Consider the following 20,988-nt stretch of genomic DNA (forward strand, 5'->3'; position numbering starts at 1 on the left):
TCTCATATGAGCTTCAACGTGTTGCCTCGCAACTGCAAAGCCCGATGTATCTTTTTTGACTGGGGCCTCGTTTTGGGCATTTCGTTTATGTAGAGCACGCTAGCTACCTTGCCTTCTCTGATTGACTCAAATGTGTGGCACTTGCTCTCTGATGAATTCAGTCGAGAAAGTATATATAGTAGACCTTATAAACTTAAAAGAAACAAAAATCGGCAGATGACATGCATACGTAGGACGGCTGATAAGCAAAGCTTTCTGTTGCTGTTGACCTGAGTGGTCATGGCCGATGCCCACAATGGGGGATTAGATGTTTACTTTTCGTTGTCGTTGTCACCTTCCACTTTTGGCACGTACCCACAAGGGAAGAGAAGGGGGGGGGGGGGGGGCGATTAGCCATGGTTCTCAATGGAAACATAATATCAAGTACTTACTTCCTGTTAACTTATTGGTCCGTACTACCTATATTTCAAAAATAATTATTAGAAGTTCTTTCTCTTTACTTTTCTTTTTTTTTGAAAAGCGGTCATGCAAATTTTTGACGAAGATGCCAGATTATACATATTAAAAAAGCAATCTAATGTTAATAACGAGGAAATCGTGTTTAACATGAGAGGTGTCCCTGTAGATGACTTACTCATGCACAATGTGACACACTTCCTTTCGGGCTCGACTGAGGGTGCTTGCACCAAAAGATAAAATATTAATTTCCGAAAGAGGAAGGCCCGTACGCAATAGGGCTGCTCTAACTAGGTCTTTCTAACGGAATTACATTTTCGGCAATAGACGTTCCAGTGATTCTATACCTCCCACATGACGCCCAAAGGCTCGAGGGTGCGAACCCACATCTACTCACGTACAGATTTAATTGCGGTATTCCCCCCGATATCGTAATAGGGTAATCGAAACTTCGCATTGTCGAGTGGAGCACGACCGTACATTCCAGGGGAACGCTTAATGTCCGTAATTCGGTGCAGCAAGGAAGTGCTCCTTTTTTTCCCACCTAGGACTTGTTGTTGCCTTCGCAATCTTGTCACCGCCAGCAGGGTGAGGTTGCGTATAAGTAAACCTTCTGGCCCACCAAGCGCTGCCTTTGCCATGCTGTATGTAATCCCATTTGGTGCTAGTCCACAATGTTCGGGTATCCACAAAAACCAAATTTCTTTATCATGAGGTGGAATAAAAAAGTGTAGCGACCACTGCAGTAGTGAATTATTTGTGCTGTCTGGCGACGTAAGAATTAACAAGCAAAAAAAAAAGAAAACGAAAAAAATATGGGGTTTCACATTTCAAAACCACGATCCGATTATGAGGCACGCCGTAGTGGGGGATTTCGGATCACCCGGGGTTCTTTAACGTGCACCTAAATCTGAGTACATGGGTGTATTCGAATTTCGACCCCAAGGAAATGTGGCCGCCGTGGCCGGGATTCGATCCCGCGACTCGTGCTTAGCAGCCCAACACCATAGCCACTGATCACCCACGGCGAGTGATTAACAGGAAGTCTGCGAGCAATATATTGTGTGACGTATCGCTCGGAACTTTGTAGGGCCAAGCAAATGGCCAAGAAGTTGGCCACATAGATTAGAGTATAATGCGGAAGACGGATAGCAAAGGTCCATGATAGTTTTTCTGAGTTGATGCCTATCTCCAATTTCTCATCTTTCTGTGAGGCTTCCGTGAACGCTACATTGTGTGAGGAAAAATCTTCCAGATACTCATTTCAAAAGTCCGACTAGTGTCTGGCTGTGAACTTGGCATTCTTGCTTCCAAATATTACGTCTTTTATTGAAGTGACACACAGAAGTGATCGTAGGTTAAGGTTTATTCTCGCTATGAAAGGATCTGCGTAAACCCTACCTGAGGAAGCTTGTGCGTTGGCCACATAGAATAAAGTGTTGGTTGTGCGACAAACATCGGGTAGCTTGTCCCGGGAATATGTTCATGTGCATCAAGAAAATATTTTGAAACCTCGACGGTAAATCTGGTATGTTAGCTTTTAGACACATAAAATGTGTTGATTTCTCCTTCTCCTTCGCTTTTATGTAGCTCAATGCACCTCATTTAATGCACGCCCTGGTACCATTTCGTTCCCTTTATTTTTCTCCGCACTCTGCTGATTTTGGTGTCTGTACTTTTCCGTAGCCGATTTCTTCACTTCTCGCCTATTATCCTGCTTGTTTATTCGACACACACACCCATTCTAGGGGATTTACCAAGAATGTTCGCATACCCAATGACCCAAGTTGTCTATTCGAGCACATAGACGGTGTTCCGAAAGAGAGAGAGGGGGGAGGGAGGAAAGGAGGGCGGGGAGGCAAAATAGGCAGATAAAGCTTCACTTATTTAATAGTGCAATAATCGCCTCTGCTTAGAGTTACTGTATATGCTACCGTACCTGCGGTAGCACATACAGTAACTCTACCTCTGCTCATCTCTTGCCACTCTATGTAGACCTTCGTGCATGTTTCGAGTGACTAATATTTACACACGTATTCAGTGACCTCGGCCTTGAGGCGGAGCCAAAACAGCCTGCGTGGCCTTTCCACTCGCCTGCCGGACGTAACATTGAGCTGAAGTGACGGCCGCCCGTGCTCTGTCGCGTTGATTATTCTGCGATGCGATGCGGAAGCTGACAGCACTGGGGCGCCCATCCTGCCAACCTTATTGGAAGGATGTATAGCGAGGACGTGTAGAGAGTGTGCTCGACAGCGGACCAAGTTGTGAAAGAACAATACACGAACAACATTTCTAAGACTGTCTGCCCACCAGTGACCGTTGTTCATTCCGAGAAAGAAGTAAAGCATAAGAGTCAGCAACTCGTATCCGTGTTGTTTTGATCTTGTTTTCCGTCCCCCCGCGCGCTCTATGTAGAATAATTGGCGCAAGAGGAGCAAGCTCGTCGGGACTAATTAGTTGAAGTTCCAGTCGAAGGAAATAGTAATAATAAGAAACGCCTTTGCAAAATATTGTTGGACAAACCATAAATAAAAATGAAAAAGTAAACGCCAAAATTACAGTCACTGAAGTACTAAAGCGGCAAACAGACGACACAAGAAGAGACACGGACGAGCGCTTGTGTCGTCTGTTTGGCACTTAAGTACTTCCGTAACATGCACCAACTAGCCCAACAAAAAAATCTGCTAGAAAATTACAGTCGCATGGCGTGCAAGAGGTGGTTTTCTGAGGCGGTATTCTCGGCAGAAAGCTTTCGGTTGTGTCACTTCCAATGAGCGTCGACGGATATAGGTTCATTCGATTGAAGCAAGTTTCTGCGCACCTCCTGCACCTAATAACGGTGCACTGTGCCTGTAGGCCTTCAATTCCCCGAGGTTCGGGGTGGAACCTGCACCCCCGTGCTCGATTGCACGGGGAATGCAAGGCAAGGTGCCGCCGTGGTGTAGTGCACCCTTGAACTTTGCAGTGAGCGGGTGTAACCCGGCGCCTCGCAAGTGGCTCCACCTGCACCTTTTCATTTGTGGTGCTGTGCACCTTTTCTGAGTCGAACGAACCTTGTGTGACAAGGAAAACGCATGGACGGACAAACTTCACGCCATCGTTATGTCCAGGTAGCACGGTTCACCAACTTGCGTTCACAATGAACGGACAGGCAGCATAATGGCCACGACGTCACGGAATAAGCCCGCCCGTTGCGATGCGCCGGATGTTACGTCACTCATAAGCGAGAGTGTCCCCGAAAATTGCGTTCTGGAGTACGCCATCTCCTTGAAGAAAGAAAGAAAGAAAGAAAGAAAGAAAGAAAGGAGGAAAGAAAGAAAGAAAGAAAGAAAGAAAGAAAGAAAGAAAGAAAGAAAGAAAGAAAGAAAGAGCATAGGCGGCAGCTCCACCCAGAGCACACAAACGGCCAGGCTCACAGAGGAAGCTGCACCAACTTGGCAATCTTGCATAATTACGCTTTCTCGAAAAGGCATGGCTTAAGGAAGCTCTGGCGTTTGTCCACCGTCTCTCTGCAGTCGCTGCCAGCCGTGCGACTGGGACAATCGCACAAGAGTGGGATAGACATACATAGCTCCCGCGCATCTTATCTGTCGTGGACGCAAGCCACCACGTGAGTAAAATGTGTGCCCGGATGCAACGCGCGTACGTACGGTACAATCCGTGCGAGGCACTGCGGAGACCTCTCCGGTATAACGTGTTTGTATACGAGCAGGATGCAGCACTCGTCTATAGTGGCACTTCGCCAAAAGGCCGATTGTGTGCTAACGATTTCGTGGTGCGCTCCTGTCGCGCAAAGCGGGTCTCTATGGCGCCGACACACGAGTGCCGAACAAGAGCGCAGCTAATGCCAAGAATGAAGCGTGGTTCTACGCATTAAGCTCAATGTCCCCCCTCGCTTGTTGTTTGCCCTGCATGTTTACGCAGGGTGTCATCAAGGTCTGTTTGCGTAGCCCCCCGCGCTTAGGTGCACCGTGACAGCCATGCGAATATATATACATATAGTCATATCATAAGAAGCCAACAAACACAGGCACCAAGGACAACATAGGGGACATTACTTGTGCTTGATAAATGACATAAAGAAACGATAAAGTAATGGAAATTAAAGTGGATGAAAAAACAACTTGCCGCAGGTGGGAACCGAACCCATAACCTTCGCATTTCGCGAAGGTTATGGTGTTTTCTCATCCACTTTAGTTTCCATTAATTTATCGTTTCTTTATTTCATTTATTAAGCACAAGAAATTTCCCCTATGTTGTCCTTGGTGTCTGTGTTTGTTAGCTTCTTATGATATGACTAATAAAAATCGGGCCCCTCGGTTAACCCCCTTTCTTCTCGTTTGTGTATATATATATATATATATATATATATATATAAAACGGAGTCTCGTCATGCCAGCCTATGCTACGCACGCCTGTGTAATTAGCGGCGTACCGTGGCTGATGGTATCTTCACTATATATATATGACGCGTCAATACGTCACGCATGATTTAGCGCGAGGACCTGATTATGTGTGTAGGAATATATTGGTTAGAAGCTCTTGCATTATGCTCTCTCTCTCTCTCTCTACAACGGACACAACCGGAGACATGAACTGTACCCGTGTTGTAGGTATAGTTGGCGGCCACAGCCTGATGCATGCAAGGTTTTCGCAGCAACTGGCGCCTTTATCGTCTCATTCGCCGTCGCGGAGCATCTGCGTCCTACTCTCAATTGAGAACAGTTCGTCAGTACGAGTTGTTGCGTGTAATTGGGGCATATCCATCAGCAACAGGCCCTGCCCGTAAACGTAACTTGCGAATAAATAGTAAATTTGAAGCGATGCGACGAGTGTTGTCGACACGCACATAAATATGTCCTGCTAGCGGGGTGGCGCTACTGAGTGGGGTTAAACATGATCTAACCTACAGGGACACTTCGATGCAGTCTACAAATGAAGCTGCATCTCCGTCATTGTCACAAGATGAATCTGTCCTCTGCAAGCGAATGAAACTAAAGTTATGTTTGTTTCGTGTTAAATGTGGAATGGCCTGAGTTTAGTAAAACAGTACGTGGCCCCAGAACAGGCTTGAAATTATGTACGTCGGAGTGGCGCACGGCGTTGGCACACAGACCGTCCTAGTCCCTTGCTGTTGTGACAAAATGTAAGCGCATGTAAGTGGTACAGTCTGCGCTATGGAAGGATGCACGGCTTTGCTATGGTTTATGCGGCTCGACTGGCGATAAGCTGCTCATATAGCTGATATTTGAATTGGCGCGTGATAGAATTTGAGAAAAAAGCACAATATGCACTATTCCGCAAAATGCACTGTCCCGCAATTTCAATTGCTACAAGAAGCAAGTTTAATACTAGCTATTGTCTGAACAAATGAACGCTTCCACTGCGTAATTTATATCGTTGCGGGGAAGATCTGGGGCCGAGTTCACAAAAATTTCTGTTCGTAAGGGCTGGTATCTCTTCACCGGCCGCTTTCGCTATAGTTATATGTCAGCCATCGCGATTGGCTGTAATCTGCTCGTCAAAGGCCCCCCACCAGGCTGCATGGCAAATTTTGGTTATGCGCTGGAAGTTGTTGCGTGCCCTCTAAGGAGTGTTCTACCGCAGTAATCTTTTGAATTAGTTCCTTAATAGCAGGAACTGAAATACTTGAAGTGCCGCGAACCCATGCTTTCAGGAGGCGAGCGTCAGTGCCAGCATAGGCACTCTCTCCACTCGCTTCGTCTAGCCTCCGCAAGCGAAATTCCTTCCCTGCCTTCTCCCGCACCGGAGCCGAAAGACCGCGTGACGAATACGTCACGGCCCCCGCCTTCGTTTCTTTTTCCTCTTTCTCGCGTTTTTGCTGAGTGGCGCGCTTCCGGTGACGGTCTCGCGCGCGAGCTGTTGCGTTTGTCTCGTTTCGCGCAGGGGACAATTTTGCGCGCTATGCTTGAAAACACCTGATTAGTGGTACAAGTCAGTGCCATAATCATGACCCTCTGAGGCAGGCGCGAGATGATGAAAAAGCATGATCGAAGCGCTGTAACACGGTAGAAAATTACATAGTTTCGTTTTCTGCGCGCAAGCGTGGGAACAAGCAGACGAAACGAAAGTACGTCTCTTTGCTACGGTACGAAGTAAGACAAAAGCACGCAGACGTTCGGTTGGTACGTTTTATTATTTCTCTAAACTTTAATTGGTCTATTGAAGGAACAGATTAAACATATAAGTGATGCTGCTTTGAATATTTCTCAAAGTCACGTGTCACTTCCTGAGTCATGTTATCTACATCGCGCCGTACCTTAATTGGGGTAAAGCGGAAAAGGTCAAGCTAGGCTCCCTAATCAGAACCGGCCCCAAGCGCGTGCTCGGCCTTCCGCAGTCCACAAGCACTGAGAAGCTGCTGGAGTTACGACTCCATAACACCATCGATGAGCTAATAGAAGCTAATACAGCGGCTCAAATAATGAGACGTTCATCCACTAAGCCAGGGATCAAGATGTTAGAAGAAGCAGAAATCCAAACCAGACATTAACAGGCGACCAAAGTTAGCTTGACCCGGGAAACCAGAACTCGCATAATTTTTGACCCCGTCCCGCGAAACATCCACCCAGTGCATAACGAGGGTAGAAGAGTCACGAGAGCCAAGTCCATCCTTCAAAAGATCAATCAGCAGAAACGAGACCCCCTCTTGGTCGACGCTGCCAGATATGACAGTGGGGATAAGTTCCCTGTCTCGGTGGTAGACGCGGGAGGCAACCTGGTCAATGTAACCTCTGTTTATACGAATTTCGCCCATGTGGCGGAGGAAGCGGCGATCGCTCTGGCTTTTCACAGCTCAAAAGTTCCCGCTATTGTCTTCTCGGACTCGCGCACGGCGATTAGATCCTTCTCGTCCACCTTCGTGTCTGAACAGGCGAACAGTATTGTGATTAAAGCACTTCAAAGGACTATAGGAGAGCAGTGAAGGAGGATACCACATCTCGTGGTTCCAGCTCAATTAACCCGCTTGGATGTAATCCTAACGAGCAGGCCTACCGCAGAACGCGCGATTTCACGTACCGCGCTGTCGCGGGTTGCCAGGCTTGGAACGAGGTCAACATCCACAAAGATCCATTGTGTACTTTCCACGAAATTGTTTCCCATTATCGACTGGACAGGAGGACATTTCCAGCCCCTCACACGAAATTGAACAAACCTCAGGCTAGCACAGATTTCTGCAAATCCGTTGGTATCTCACTCCTCGGTCCCTTAACAGGATAGATCCTGAACACTCACAGTCGTGCCCCAAATGTGGTCATGACTCATGCTCTTTTGAACACATTGTCTGGCTGTGCCGAGTCTTTAACGCCTCTCCACCCATCACGAAAGAACAATAGCAGGAATCTCTCAAGAGCAGCAATCTCCACATTCAACTCCAGGTTGTCCAGAGGTTCCACGACATTACGGTGGGACTTCATCTATCGGTCCCATCGTGGGCGGAGCCACTGACTTGATCTTCGGAAGCCTTCGGCTTTGGCTCCCCAAGATCTCAGTTCCTCAGGACTCATATAAAGTTCTTGTCATATCATGTCACGTGTCACTGTGAGTGACGTCACAGCACTGCCATGTACATAGGCGCACTTGTACAGATGCGTCGACTGGGAGCGTGGCGCCCGCGAGAAGTGCAAACGGAGCTTGGTTTGAAGTTTATTTCCGCGGCGCGTAGCGATGTAATACTTTGCAGACACGATCTTTAGCGCACATTGTATCTACTGCATTTGTCAGCTCAATATGGCCAGAACTGGTGAGAGACACCTTAAGAGTTAGTTTCAGCGTAAGAACCATTTTTATTTTTATTTTTGCCGAATACGGGCTCTTGATCTCTCTTCACTGTCCTTCTACGACTCGCTTTCACAAATATGGCCGCCTTGTCGCACGTGCGGCGGGCGGTCACCATTGCGGCGTCGTAAATTTGTATTTATGAATTGAGCAACGAACACGTAATTCCTTCACAGACGTTCGCACATGCTCATTACGTTCATGCCGTGGCCATATTTGGAAATGAAAAGCTGCACATTATCGTCAGCTTTGCAAGGCACATCACCGTTGTCGTTCACTACCACTTGTAGCAGCAAAGGTGAGAGTTAATGCTGTAATCATTAATCAGCATGTCATTGCAGAAGGCCATGGCAATCAACGTCGTTTGCTGATTACTGGTTTTCCACACATTGACAGACTGGTGAGGTTCGGTGTACCAAAGAAACACACCGGCTAAGATGGACGCCGTGAAAAGATTCATTTTGACCTGAGCCGTTGTTCTGTAATATGAAAGGAAGAAATTGACGGTCCACCCAAATTGTAGCACGAAGCTATAAAGGAAAGCCATGCGAGTTTCACAGAAAGAAAGCCTCGCAGTTGAAGAAAAATTCGTCCTTGTCCGGGGTTCGAACCTTAATACGCATGAATTTCTTAACACGGACCCAAAGAAAAACGCACAAGCGTTTTTTCTCATTCCACCTCCACGGGAATGCGGCCTTCGCAGCCGGATAATTGAAACCGTTATCTCTTGTCTCGGCATGAAACGCCACATCCATGATCCACATGAGGTACCGCGGCTGATTATCCACAAGCATACTATATATGAACTCAAACACCTGCGAACTGCACGTAGAGACGCGCGTGGTATTCCCGCTTAAGTGCATGCGTATGAGCAGGATCCGCTGTTTGCTCTAACTATTCACTCAGACTAACTATTTATCGCAGTCGATATCGATCCAGCGTACAGTGGTGCGACGTCATATGACGCGGGCCTCTTACGGCAGACGGCGGCGGGGCTGACGTAAGAGCCTGGCGGCTTAATTAAGCGATCCCCGTGAGCGATATCGCGACCCACTTCCCTCGGGTAGACTTGATCAGAGTATACTCACGAGGGGGCTACTCATATATCGCGATAAGAAGGCGTCAACTTCGCGCTTGTCGCAGGTGCGATTGGAGTCGTCGGCTGCTACGCCGGCTCTAGCTTACGCAACGATAGAGCGATATAGCATAGCGTGGACGTGCTACCGTGGACGTATATCCACAGGAATACCGGAGCACGCATCCGGAGTCTGATATCACTTGTGAGCCCCAGAATGTGTAATAATGGCATTATAATATCACTTGTGACGTCCATATCGCGTCGGAAATGTATATGCGTTGCAAGAATCTTCTCTACAACAACAAAAAAAAAAGGGAGAGATGCAAAAGTACATCCGCGATGTTTTGTTTTTTTTTGTTTTTTTTTTCGTTGCCGATTCATGGGGTTTATAAGTGCCGAAGCAACGTGGGGTTATGACAGACTCCGTAGTAGAAGACCCCGGATTAATTTTTAGCCACCTGGAATTTTGTTTTAACGTTCACGTATAGATCTAGGTGTACGCGAACGTGTTTTTTTTTTCTTGAATATCGCGCCCCCATCGAAATGCGGCCGCCGTGGACGGGAACCGAACCGGCGACCTCGCGCTCAGCAGCAGGACGTCACAGCTGCAGCGCCACCGTGGCAGGTGCCAAAATATCTGCCTCCTGCGGATATGCGAAGCACAACCGGACATTGCAACGAGTGCTGCGCGTGGTTTGGTTGAGCACAGCGTCGCAACGTGTCCTTCAACATGGCGCTTCTCGGGATGAGTCTGCCGGCATTCCAGTGTGGTAAGTTTATACGCCGTGCTTAAGAGCTCACATCTGCGCGGCGCTCGCCAAGGAGCTCTGTACAACAGCGTGAAGACGCGGTGACCACGCCTTTGCCAACTTCTGACAACTCACGAATCATTACGGGCGCTGATGTGGTGGGCGGAGCAGGAATAGCTTATGAGCAGCTGCTGGCACCGCAGGTACAGGCATACATTGTGTGTTAAGCTTTTGAGATTCATTCATTTCTGCTTACGTGGTCCAAATGCTTCCTTGGAGACACTGTTCGATCTCTTTTTTGCGCAGTTATGGTGTTAGGCTGCTGAGCACGAGGTCGCGGGATCGAATCCCGGCCACGGCGGCCGCATTTCGATGGGGGCGAAATGCGAAAACACTCGTGTACTTAGATTTAGGTGCACGTTAAAGAACCCCAGGTGGTCAAAATTTCCGGAGTCCCCCACTACGGCGTGCCTCATAATCAGAAAGTGGTTTTGGCACGTAAAACCCCATATATTATATTTATATTATTTTTTGCGCAGTTGCCTGTCGATGAGAAACGCCCCAAGCAAAGAACGCTGAGGGTCCGCAAGGAAGTCTCGTTCACCGTCTTCACGTGAGCTTCTTATGGGAAACTCTTCGAGGTGAGTGAAGTTTTTAGAGGTGCCACTCAATTTGTTTGTCTAGGAAAAAAACAGAACAGGCCCACCAGCACATACTTATTGGTTTGCTCTTCCTCTACAGCTTTTAGTTAGATGATGTTATTATTATTATTATTATTATTATTATTATTATTATTATTATTATTATTATTATTATTATTATTATTATTATTATTATTATTATTCGCTTTTTTATGTATGCGTGCGCGAGCACTCAGACCTCACGGTTGTTCCTGGGCACGGTAAATGAATGATCAAAAACAACAACCACAACAACAGCCACAACAACCACAACCACAACAACCATCAACAACAATCAATAATAATAATAATAATAATAATAATAATAATAATAATAATAATAATAATAATAATAATAATAATAATAATAATAATAATAATAATAATAATAATAATGACGGCGTGATTGCTGTTGACAGCTCATTGAGATGTGCTCGGCGCAACGACCTAGAAAGTGTACAGTAGTCAATTTGCCTAGCGCGCTGTTAAGAATTGTTAATTGGAACTTTCTTTGTAACGCCGAATATTTCCCTTGTGTCGTTTGATCAGGTCATCTATTCTCTTGAAAGTGTCTTATCTTCCCATGGCAAGCACAGACTAATCCTTCTTGGTGATTGTAATACAACTGGAATTGATTGGAACGCGCTTAGATATACTCATTACAATCATTACATATAGAACAAATGCAGCCTCTTAGACTTTCTGTCCTTCTGCTCCCTTTAGCAGCATACGTGATCGCCAGTTCCTGTGCCAACGTCTTAGACTTTTGCCTTTTGAATGCTCAAGTTATAGATGTCTCTCGTTCTGACATTTCCCTTGTGCGTCAAGATAAGTTTCAACCGTCACTAGAGATAACTGTCTCTGTGTCAGCCCTGAAGTAGAGCTCGTCCAGTGGCATTAATGAATTCTCTCGTTTTGATTTCAAGCGTGGTGACTGTGTCGTTTTATATGATTTCTTGTGTACCACCGATTGGCCATTGGTCACAAAGAAAACCAATGTTGATGACCAAGTAGAACATTTTGTTTTGAGCAGTATATATGCGCAAATCAATTCCCCAGTACAGTCCTAAGCGCTCTAGATATCCCCACTGGTTCTCATCTGTACTTGTAACTGCCCTAATGTATAAAGATCGCGCGCACCGTAAATCAAGAAGTCCTGAGACTAATGAGTGGAGGGAAGAATTCTACTTTTTTTTAGGACTATCTACAAACGCGTCTATAAGCGGGATCACAGCTCATATGTTGCTTTCTTGGAAAAGAGCGTCTTTGACTGGCCGGCTGAATTTTGGAAGTACATCCGCAAACGCTCTATAATATACGTGGATAGTGTTCTCGCCTGCTTGAATTTAGGCCAAAAACCCAAGCAGTCGCGGAATGTTTTGCTGCCACTTTCTCATCCTTACATAAAGCTTCAGGTTTCAGTGCTGGTTTCATTCAGCAGCACACGACAGTTCCTACATGTAGTACTGCGTTGTTTGATGACAAGCTCATCAGCAAGTGCCTCAGGCACTTGAAGCCTGTCACTGATGACATCCCTTCCGCAAATCTAGAACCTTACGGCAGTATATTTGCCCCAGTATAGACATCTATGCTTAATAATTCTTTAAATACTTCGACTTCAACTCAAATGTGAAAAACTGCTCGTGTTTTTTCCTGTATTTAAGTCTGGCTGTAAACACCGATGTCTCGAATTATCGCCCGCTTTCTCTTCTCTGTGACATGTCTAAGATTTTTTGAGCTTGCTCTTCACAACATGTTTTCTTTTACTGTAAAGCACTCATTGATTTCGAGTCAGCGTGGGTTTCAAACCGGCCGCACCACTGTCAAAAATCTCGCAAGTTTCACAACACAGATCTGCGCACCAGCACTTCAAAGGGGGCAAGTTGGCGCAATTTACTGTGGCCTCAGCAAATCTTTTGATGTAGTCAGCCACTCACTGCTTCTGATCAATTTTACGCATTTTGGTGTTGACTCGTCAAATGCCAACCTGTTGCTTTTAGAATTCCGCGCAAGGTCACCGGAGAACAGAGAGAGAGAGAGAGAGAGAGAGAGATGCAAATGAGAGAAAGGCAGGGAGGTTAACCAGAGTTAAGCCTTCGATACGCTACACTGCATTAAGGGAAGGGAAAGAGGAAGCAAGGACGGAAAGAAGAGCGGGGACAAAGAGAAATACCTTTCCATGTTCCTGCCTGTCATCACCAACACTCAACCGTCCACAGAATAGTCTTTATAACGCTTATTTTCATGATCTTTGTATTTTTCATAACTCGTTGTCATTGTTCTTTTCCGAGCTTTACGTTGTTGCGTGATACCATGTATTTTCATACATTGTTCAACTGTCATTCTGCTCCTTTTTCTTTTGTATTCACCTTGCGCTTTCTTGTGTGTACACCTTTTCAAGATTGTTCTTTTACGGTGAAGCTGCATATGGCTAGCCTATTCATCCGTCGGTCCACCGCCTGGCGATCACCTGTACGCCGAAAACTCCTCCGGCGCAAACCCATGTGCATGTGCGAAAAAAAAAAGATAACAGAGAAAGAGAGGCACGCAATTAGCCAACGCCACCTAGATAGCACAATGCCTGTTTACTTCGATCCATGACGTCACGTTACCTGGCCAAAAAATTCCATTGACAAGGCTGGCGTGATGACAGCGGTGACGTCAAGATCGCTGTTGCCTACTCGGGAGTATTCCCAAGAGATTCCATGGCAATCGGGCCAGGTAACATGACGTCATGGAACGGAGCGAAAAGGCCTTGTGCTATCTAGGTGGTGTTGGATTAGCTGCGCCTGTAGGGACGTCGTTGCTCTCCGTCGCAGCCAAGCGCGCGCAGCAGTTTCCCTCCGGCTCCGTAATGGGTAGGCCACGCGTCATACGTACTCCTGAGCAGCAGGCAGCTTTTGATCAGCAACGCCGTGAGAAGGGCCATTGCAGGTTAACCTTTGCCTGAGTTTATCATCCGCCCTACATGTGCATGCGACTCATGCCCTCATGCAATGCGCTGCATTTACTGTACCGTCAGGACAGTAAATAGTTAATCTAAACTAGCTAAACGATAGTTAATCTCTGCTGTTTTATTTCATCCAATGTGGGCTCTTTCCTTTTTATGTCAACTTGCGAGCAATTGCTCCAAGCCATGTGCATCAGCGTCATTCCTAATTCTGACTACGTGCCGTATGCCTGCCGCATCTCGCACCGTATCATCGCCGGATTTGGGGGGGGGGGGTTCTGCGACCTTGCAACCACACTGAGTTTGGCTGCCGGAAACATCGCACGCGGCCGAGTCCGCGATCCGCTATGCCGACTCGGTCGCTGCGCCGGCGTCCCAGGATGCGCACGCTTGCAAACGGGTTCGACCAGTCAAGGGCGGCCGCGTAATTCCGGCGACCTATGCGCGCGCACATACACACGCGTGCACAACAGGGCGTTCCCCTGCCCCGACCACGTAGGACGGAAAGGGCCGAGACGAAAGTATCGAAGGGAGAGGGCAGTGGGGGCGGGAGGGGGGGGGCGATGTCGTCAGGCAAGGTCAGGCAGTGCGGTCGGCAGTCGGCAGGGCATGACCACCATCGTTGGAGTGGCCACGGCTCAAAGTGGGTTACTGAAGTACTATAGCGCCAAACAGACGACACAAGAAGAGACATGGACGAGCGCTCGTCCGTGTCTCTTCTTGTGTCGTCTGTTTGGCGCTAAGTACTTCAGTAACATGCACCAACTAGCCCAACAAAAAGTTCTGCTCAAAATGGGAGTGAGAAAAAGGCATTTAGAACCCTTCTTCCGCACTCGGTGGCACTTGCGGCGAGAATGAGAGAAAGTGTGTGCGCGCGTTCATGCGTGCAAGTTCACGCTCCAGTTCGATGCGCTTCACTTCTGGCACTTCCGGTACATGCATGGTTGGCAGGTGTCATTGCAATGGTTCAACGCGCCAGGGACTAATGAATTAATGAATAAACGGAGATGGGAAAGGCAACGATATGACACAAGCGGGTGTTCAGGGATGCTTACGAGTACTTCGTACTTGTGTGGGCGAAGCTGTGTCTGTTTCCGGCGCAGACGACGCTCCTAAATTACAGTAACGTTGGGCGCTTACGTGTTGTCACCATGCACGCCACCCTTTTCACTCTTGACATTTTTCTCTGGGGTGAAGGAGCGCCCCTGAGTGGAGGACGCTGTCACGTAGCCGTCTTCATTTTAAACAATAAAGCATTATCGGTCAATGAGTGCAGAGTCAACCCTCTTGTTTGTCCGACCCGTACTTAAGGCGAAGGACAACGCTGTCGATGCTTTGACGACATTCGCTCTGCTACGGCTTGACAGGTGTTGACTGTGCTCGAAAGGTTTATATAGGCCTACCAAGGTTATCTATTATGGGCAGGGCGGATTGCAACACACCGTTGTATCATCAGTGTGTACTTCGCTGTGCAGTGGCCGATATAAAATGCGGCAAAAAAAAATGGTATAACTATCTTCAAAAATTTCTGCCAGGCTCTTTTTAGAGGAAGAAGGACAGAGAGCGCATGAGACTGGACACCAGGAAGCCACACGCAGAAAATAAAACAGTGCGCAAATATTAGAAATTTCTAATAAAAATAGACTAGTCCTTGGTATTCGATTCGTGTTGGATTCGAGAATAGGCAATTCGACATTGTTGCGTGTTCATCTTTGTTCGAGGCATAAGGTGATAAAAATACTTAGTGAAGTCTCGAGGGAGAAAGATAGATGCATATGAGGGCTTTTCGGACTGATTGTGCCCTTGGAGAGTCGTGGTATATTGCGCAGAGAACACTCCTCCCTGAGCGAGCACACACGACCGGCAACTTTCGTAGGTTTAATCTGATCCAGTCTTTTAGTAAGAATGCCTCGCTCTTGGGCAGTCTATATACGATTTTGTTGTCCTCGCTGAGGCAAGGAAATTTAACATCTAACCAGTATCACCATATTTACATCCCATTGAGGAATGCATGGTGCTGTATAGTGTGAGGATATCTTTTTTTTTTTGTCCCTCAGACACGAAACAAAAATAAGTGTGCGACAAGCCCGCGCCACCAAATGTATATGGCAGGCTAAAACCAATCACAATCGCAATAATCTATAGGTTGAAAACACAAAACAAAAATTTGGAAGAAAATCCAAATGAAATAAAAAAAATCCCGGCCCTGCCAAAGAGGATGTCCAGCGAAGGAGTTGAAAACCACCGCGCTACAACTGCTGAGGGGAGTATGCAATGCTTCATTGCTTTAGAGTAGCGGAAGCAGTGCTATCTTAGAGTAATGGTAGGAATGGGAGTAATCGTAATTCTGACAGCACGCCGCCGCCCATAGCGGTGCTGCAACAACATTGAAATCGGTTGCTAGGCTGGCAATTTTTTTATACAAAAGGCTAGGGACGTCACACTCCGCGTCGCAAGCTGGCGTCACCGCGGCAGCTTGCACAACACTAATCTTTACCGTGAAACTTGTGCGGGGAGCGCTACGTGCTCCTCACTGCTATCACGAGAGCCTTATCATCTTTTAAGTGGTTGGGTGTTCGCTTCACTTTGCTGAATGCTTGCAGCCTCTGCCTTAGGTGGGTATGCCTTTCTTGCTTGCTTACGGGGTTATGAGCCATTGATGGTGATCGGGGTCCAGCTTCGCCGCAAAAATACAATAGATATGTGAATTGCTCGGCCGTGCATATGAAATGAGGCGGATATGTTAAATGAATTGAGCAAATGTTTCAATGTATAAATAGGTATATGTGGCATGCCATGTGAACCCTGGGCGCTCGATTCTCCACTGTTCGCCGGTGTTTTTATTGGTTGTCGAAGAGGGAAGAGGGACAAAAAAAAATAGAAGGAGAAATAATAAAAACAGTGGCCGGTATTGACAGGAGTGGATAGGGGAAAGGAAAAAGAAAAGAAATAAATGCGAAATATTTTCTTCAATTAGACAACACTGTATGCATGCACCTTGTCACATTGTCACTGGGCACCAGATAAGTGCAAGCAGTTGTTTCTCATTTGCAAGCTCCTTATTAGAACGGAGCTCTAGTTAATTGCGAACCGCCTTAGACACACGTGTTAAATAAGCTTCGTTCTTTTACCACACGGTCTCTCCACAAACTTTGATTCGTAGGGTTTCGAGAAGTAGAAAGTTATTCGATTGGATATGGGAAGGCCATCTTTCTCGAATATTTGTATTTGACTCGATTCGGAAATTCCAGTATTAGGCCGCTGACACAACTATAGAACCTAGCAGTAAGGCAGTTCTTTCACACACCTTTCTTTCTTTACTACTTCCTCGATGATTTAGATGTGTGCCATCGTTTACGTCATTTCCTGTACAGGCGCTCAGCAGGAAGATGCCGGAAACGAAGACATAAAACTATTTTTGTTAAGATGATATAGCAGTACAAATATGTTCTTGATTGCTTTGATCAACTTTCACTGCTTTAGCACGATATATGTATTTCATCTTCAGCGTCTGCAGCCGTGTACACATTCAACTTTTCCCGTGTCGTGCAGGCCGGCACCGTTCGTAACGAGATTACCCCTTACGTGTCCGAGAGAGTCACTCCAGGCATAACTGCCTTAGTAGAAGATAGTAAAACATTAAATTATGTCAAGTTGAAACCTGTCAATCTTGGCTTTCCTCAGCACTATTGCATTCACGACGCATTCAAAGCCAGTCACACAAGACCAGTGATGTGTGTTTAACTGAGATTTTTATTCTCGGGATCATAACATTCCGAAAGACTTTTAAAGCGATTGCTTCTGCTTTTTTTTTCTTTTGCTCACCTCCCCGCTCTGCAGTTTGTATGGTCCTGGCCTTTTATATTTGGCCAGCTCGGGACACTAGCACTAGAAATTATATAAATAGATATGTCCAATGGTTGGTTTCCAACACTGGTCCCCCACCGCGGAAGCTCCATTGCGGAAGCTCCATTGCGGACATGTGCCCGCTGAAAAGGCGAAACAAACTCATTCAGGCCAGCGTCTTGAGACGCTTGGCACGCTAGGCGCTTCGCAGAGCAATAATTTACGTATATATAGTAGGCGCGGGCACCTTAGCTGACGATGAAGAAAGAAGTTACGAGTCACTTGTGTCTACGAAATTCGTCGCGTGTCTCTCATCGTATACTACGGCGCTGCGGGGCGTTTCTACATGGTCAACCACGTCGTGTCTTGGGAGTGAACACATTTTAATGCTGAATAAAAGTACCATATTCTCTGCAAGGTCCACCATGGGTGCTGAGGCGTACGCTCATCACTGAAATGGGCAGCGCGTCTCTATAGCCGTAATGTGCCAGCTACGGTATACAAAGATGTCAACCCAAGGTTGGTTTTGCTGGGATTTCCTCTATGTTCTATATACGCGTTTAAATCCTGGTTAGCCACTCCTGCATTGGTTGTCACGTCTGTCGTTGGTTGTTAGGATAATTCACAAAATACGAGACAGACTTTCGGAGTAGGGCGCGGTTTTTTATCCGGTTGGGAGAGCGTCATATAGGAGCGCCTTTTCTGCAGTCCATCTTTGCCATCTCTAAAAGAGAGTAGAGAAAGCAAAAGATGAAAGGCAGAGAGCTTACCCTCTCTGCGCCACAATCTCGAATAATATCAAACGTTATACAGCGTTGAGCTTCCCCATCAAGTGCACACAGTATATATGGCGGTGAGCCGGCAGCGACATATAATCAAGCGGGGACGAGACAGACGGTCTTGCAAATGATCTCAACTCTATGCAAAAGCTAAAAATAACTTTGAAATGTCAAGCTGTGGGCGTTCCTCGTTATCTCGTTATGGTGCTGAAAATGGGAATGCATGTTTAATCGCGTCCACAAATGAGCTTTGGCAGAAAAGGAGAAGCCGAGTCTCCTTGAGAAACATTGCTGCTCCGAGCCAGATAATTTGTGTGCATTTGTGTGCTGTCGCTATATATGGCTCTATCACGGCGGGTAAATTGAGCTAATGTCCTTGTTATGAAGAAAGCTGTTTTCTTTTTTTAGGAAGCTTCTCATTTCTTTTCTCTTTGTTTTTTTCCTGTCGCTGTCATGCGCGGCTTTCCACACGGATGGATTATCTCAACTACAGCCTTACTGTTCTCATGTAACACTGAAAAAATTTTTTTTTTCTCCCATTAAAATGTTTTAGAGGCTGAATTCATGAAGCACTTCGTTTGTAAGAGCTACTTGTGATTAGCCTGTCGGATGACTTCGTAATAATACGCCCAATTTGACCGTCGTATGTACGGGCCTCAGGTGATTTGTAGAGGGCTAAGAAGGTGCCTCGAAAAGCAAGCTCTATGTGTGCAGGATCCAGTGGCTTAGACATAATTTTTTTTTCCGGGAAGCGGAAAGAGCCCGCACTTAACCGGGGACGGGGAGGGGAGGGTGAGTAGGGCTGAACAGACCGCGCATACTAATACCGAATTTTCTGGAGAGGGGGAAGGGGCACGTGCCCGCTGTGCCACCTCCTGGCTACCCCACATGACTGGATCAATAGTTACCCTCAGTACTTTTCTTTTTTACCCGGACGAAATACAGCCACGCCACGTGTATATCGATAACGTTCGTATTGAGGCTTCAATTGCTAAATATACATTGACCCGACGAACAAAGACCGGCAGCCGATAAGAATTCTGCGGACAATCGCGAAAGGATGCAAGAGCGACCGGAGTTATCCGGTCACTCGCTTAGGCTTGACGCTTCTACATTTCATGCGCCAATGGATGGGGAACGTATACTTTCTCTACCACTGCGCTGCTTGTTCGAGTACCCGGAGTTGGACTCCCTCTAAGTCACACGTGACTATCTACGTGGAGAACAAGCAAACAAGCGAACAAACAAACAAAGAGCCATATAAAAGATCTATGAGGCGCCAATGCCTATAAGGAGAAATAAAAGACGATTCTGCTCGCAACTAGCTCAATGCAACATCAGCATTCGGTAATTGTGGAAACCACCCTCAAGCTGGTACATAGAGAATATAAAGCGGTAAGTGGGCGAGAGGTTGATGTTGAAGAATAGCTTGATGAATGAAATTAGAAATACGCTACAAGCAAAATATTTGAAATATTCTTTAGGCGCATTATTATAAATTTTGTGACGTTAACGAAAGAAAAATAGTGCTTAGAGAAATTAAGCCCTGCATTCTTCTTATTTGCGATGTGCACAACTTCGCTTCTGTATGATAATGTATTCAGCAATGGACTACACGATATATGACACTATATGATATATGCTGTAATATATAATTACGGTACAAAATAGGTCCCAGGTTCAACACTCGTCTGCCCTACGATTCCCGGAAGGCGGAGATAGATAGACCTCAGTTTTCCTTGTTTTACTTCGGTCGCCTTACACTCTAAAAACAGTTTGCACCCTTTCGGGTGTATATTTGTCCCACAACAATAATCGTCATCTGGCTTGCTTGCGTTTCATTTCTTGAAAACTCGGCGCTCGCTACTTTCCTGTCGAGAATGCTGAGTCACACTGATAACGCGCATGCCGTTCGTGACTGGGAAGTACCGGGCTCGCAGCGTTAAAGAAAGGAAACGTGGGCAAGACAGATGACGATTATTGTTGTGGGACAAATATACACCCCAAAGGGCGCAACTGTTTTTAGAGTGTTAGACGCCATTTTTTTTCTTCTCCTTAGCCTAACTTGCAGGCGGCACTGGTTGAGCTAAGTCTCGCCTGGAAAAAGGATTACGAACCCTATAAGCGCACCGAGGAATTCTGGGTCTGTTTTTTTGTATGCCTCCACAGTTGCTCCACGCGGCGCACACGCGCTGCAGACCATTGCTGCCTGGCGTGCGGGTCTCACTTCCTCCAAGTCTTGCAGTGTGAGAAACAGCGCGGTGGGCAAGCTCTGACGCGACCTTGGGGCGGGCAACCATCAACCCACCCTCGGTCTATTGCGGCACCAGGAGAGACCGCGCCGCCGAGAGGGTTACTAATGGACCACTTGAGTCGCCTTCACTGCTGACCTCACGCGCACTCACACAAGCGAATGAGAATTAGCGGTAGGCAGGAAAGAGGTCGCGGCGAAAGGAGAGTGTCCGCGAGCGCGCCGTTCTTCCTCCACAACAAAACCTTCTCTAAATCCCTTTATTTCGTGTTCTTTCCGCATAGCCAACTGAAGCCTGGCATGTAAATAACCGCCTTTCGGGGGACACGAGCGGTGGACAGGTCCCTTAGCTCCACGTGGCGCGCACGTGACCATCGTTACACATCGGTTCGTGAGCAA

The 20,988-nt window shown here is 46.7% G+C and overlaps 2 protein-coding genes across 3 annotated transcripts in view; one reads left to right on the forward strand and one right to left on the reverse strand.

Annotated features, from left to right (window-relative positions):
- LOC135916042 (uncharacterized) overlaps positions 1 to 20,988 on the reverse strand; it is a 95,276-nt gene that overhangs the window by 57,567 nt on the left and 16,721 nt on the right. The window lies entirely within an intron of this gene.
- The window catches only part of LOC135916041 (carnitine O-palmitoyltransferase 1, liver isoform-like), a 137,507-nt gene that overhangs the window by 45,803 nt on the left and 70,716 nt on the right, over positions 1 to 20,988 (forward strand). Inside the window, exon 2 of the mRNA XM_065449248.1 lies at positions 10,623 to 10,724. The gene's annotated coding sequence lies outside the window, so the exon portion shown is untranslated. The remainder of the gene's footprint in view (positions 1 to 10,622; positions 10,725 to 20,988) is intronic.

The sequence above is a fragment of the Dermacentor albipictus genome, chromosome 4 (assembly GCF_038994185.2).
Source record: "Dermacentor albipictus isolate Rhodes 1998 colony chromosome 4, USDA_Dalb.pri_finalv2, whole genome shotgun sequence".
Classification (NCBI taxonomy): domain Eukaryota; kingdom Metazoa; phylum Arthropoda; class Arachnida; order Ixodida; family Ixodidae; genus Dermacentor; species Dermacentor albipictus.